General features: G+C 39.9%; 1 non-coding gene across 1 annotated transcript; it reads left to right on the forward strand.

Moving 5' to 3' along the window:
• Positions 1-1603: 1603 nt before the first annotated feature.
• On the forward strand, positions 1604-1677 carry Trnan-auu. The gene has a single exon. It is a non-coding gene; the product is annotated as a tRNA-Asn (tRNA).
• Positions 1678-2866: the final 1189 nt, after the last annotated feature.

Raw genomic sequence — 2866 nt, forward strand, 5'->3', positions numbered from 1 at the left:
AGTGTGACGGAGGGCGTGTGATCCGTCACAAAAGGGTTCAGATTCGCAAATCAGGATCTTTCTCCTCGACTTTTAAATAATTAATCCCGGAGGAGTGAAGGGCGGAAAGATGAGAACCTAATTAATGTTGTTGCAAAGGATCACAATACCTTTCCTCGTCGGGCGGGTTCGGCTCTAGAGATCGGCTCATTTTAAATTGCCACCCCCTCGCCGTTCTTCCATTCCTGCTCTTTTAGAGAGCACCCCTCTCCCCAATAAAGAAGGACCCGGGGAAGGAGGTGAATTGTTAAAGGAGCTCCTTTGTCGGTCTCGTGGATCGCTCCGGCTAAAGACGCTCACAAAGAACTCCCCCCGCTCTGGCCCTCTTCCTAACTCGGTATCAAAAGTTAAATTTAGAGTGGAGCACAATGGGAGTTATTCTTGGGTGAAAGGAGCCCCCGACTATCCGGCTTTTGAATATTTCATCAAATCTTTTCAACCTCCTCCCACCATCCGCCGAGCCTGAGCGTTACAGAACCGGAGGGGCCCGAGACGGCGGAGAACCCGGTTTCCAGCTTTTTTTATTACTTTACACAATTTGCCGCTCGAGCTCTGCACTAATATTTTATACGGGAGAGAGAGAGAAGGCCGATTACCAACGTTCCCTCTTATATTTGCATTGAGAGACAGAAGCACCGCGCTCTTTCCCTCTTCCTTACATCCATCACTCTTCCAATTACCTGCCGTCATTAACATTTATTAATGTACACTCAGACATCGTACCTGAAGACCGTTAAAAAGACAAAGCCGTACAATGACAACCTTCGATCTACTAAACACTCTGAAAGCTCACAGGACAGACGTCTTCTTAGGTTAACTTAACATTTTTCTAGTCTGAATAAGTACCACACTGGCTCTTTTTTTAAATAAATTGTTATAAAATATTAATGACTGACGACCACTTTTTTAACCATTGCGTTAACTCATCTGAGGAAGGATTCAAATAAATCCGAAACGTTGTGGATAAAAACTGGTTGTGGTTTTTTGAGATGACCTATTATCCCACCTTCAAGAAGGAAGAATCATAAGATCAACTATTGAGTTCAAAATATAAGAAAACATCGTTAACTTAACAACAACCAAGAATAATCGTTCTATACTGATTGTGAAAAAAAGCTCTTTAAAAAGTCTCTTTTCAAGAATTCATTCCTTATACATTCCACTATGTCTCGTTTTTTTATCCTTATATTTTTTATACCTAGTATCTTCGGGATCGGTATGGACGGGTACTTCATGATGTACTTGACCAGAATCACCAACATTGAATTTACATCCATTAGCTTTCGTGGTTCGATTGACCAAATAACATCTTTCAATTAATTCTTTATGTAAGGTATTGGTTGTGATAAAAAAGTTAGTGCCACGAGCCGGATTCGAACCCACGACCTTCGGCTCAATAAGCCGCTGTTCTAACAAGAAAGTATATCTTCACTAAGAGCTCTCTTTGGCCATTTCATTTGTCACCGAGAATCGAATCCTGATTGCAGGAAATTTGAAAAATGGCAAAAAGGAGGGAAAATTCAAACGGTTGTTCGAGATGGGGAGTTGGTGTCCGAGTGGATCAGTCACGATAGCTCAAGTGGTTAGAGCAGCGGCGTATTGAGCCGAAGGTCGTGGGTTCGAATCCCGCTCGTGACGCCAACTTTTTCATTTCAACCAATACGTTACATACAGATTAATTAATTGAAAAAATATTTTTTAAAGTTTTTACTTAAATATTAAATTTCTGTGTAGGGCGCATCGTTGGCCGCAACCGCTTGCTTTAACAAGTGTTCATCTCTATGAGGTCCAGCATTCAAATTCATCGGCCCTGGAATCAAAACCGACTTACAAATCTTTTTTAACAGTCCGGCCCTCCGAGGGATCATATAAGTTTATCAAAAATCTAAAAAAACATTTGAAAAGTATCTTTTATTTTCGATTTATCCAAATTGAAGTCTCGGTTGAGTCGAGAGTTGCGAGTTAGCGACTTTGGCCTGTTGCTACTTCAAATTGATTTCGTGTATCAATCTTCATAAAATTTGGTCAAAATATCCACAAAAACTTTATGAAACTAAGGAAATATCAAAAGTCTAAAAAAAAACATTTGAAACGTAGTTGAAACACCCGTGTAAAAAATATAATATTAATAAACTTCTTTGTAGTAGCTTGATGATTATATCTCTTCTGAACTGTTTCAATATAAATCATGTTTAGTTTTTACTAAAAGCAAGTATGGCTGTATTTCTGAGTTAATTGCTGTTCCTAAAAACTATTTCTGTTGACTTTGTCAAACAATTAGTAAACAACCGAACGATAATTGTACCAAAACCGAGAGTACTAACACGAGCGGGATTCGAACCCACGACCTTCGGCTAAAAACGCTCGCAAGTAACTCTGGCCCTCTTGCTATCAAAAGTTATCAAAAGCGGCGTATTTACGCCGGTGCTCTACTACTTGAGCAAGCTTGAAAAATGGCAAAAAGGAGGGAAAATTTGTATGGTTGGTTGAGGTTGGAAGTTAGTGTCCCAGTGGATCGAAATCACGATAGCTCAAATGGTAGAGCAGCGGCGTATTTAGCCGGTCGTGGGTTCGAATCCCGCTCGTGGCACTGACTTTTTTTTATCTCAACCAATACCTTATATAAAGATTAATTAATTGAATTTACATTGCATTTACTCCATCACGACACTCTACCAAACAACTAATTCGAAAAAATCAGCCAGTTTCTCCCGAAGTTCTGACTGTGTACCCTCAAAATGACGATGCAATTTAACAGGAATCATTGAACTTTTTGCAAATCGCACATTGAGCTTTACCCACGTCAGCCACTATAAATCCCAAATCA

This window comes from Cimex lectularius, unplaced genomic scaffold, assembly GCF_000648675.2.
Source record: "Cimex lectularius strain Harlan isolate CLEC.00 unplaced genomic scaffold, Clec_2.1 scaffold15, whole genome shotgun sequence".
Classification (NCBI taxonomy): domain Eukaryota; kingdom Metazoa; phylum Arthropoda; class Insecta; order Hemiptera; family Cimicidae; genus Cimex; species Cimex lectularius.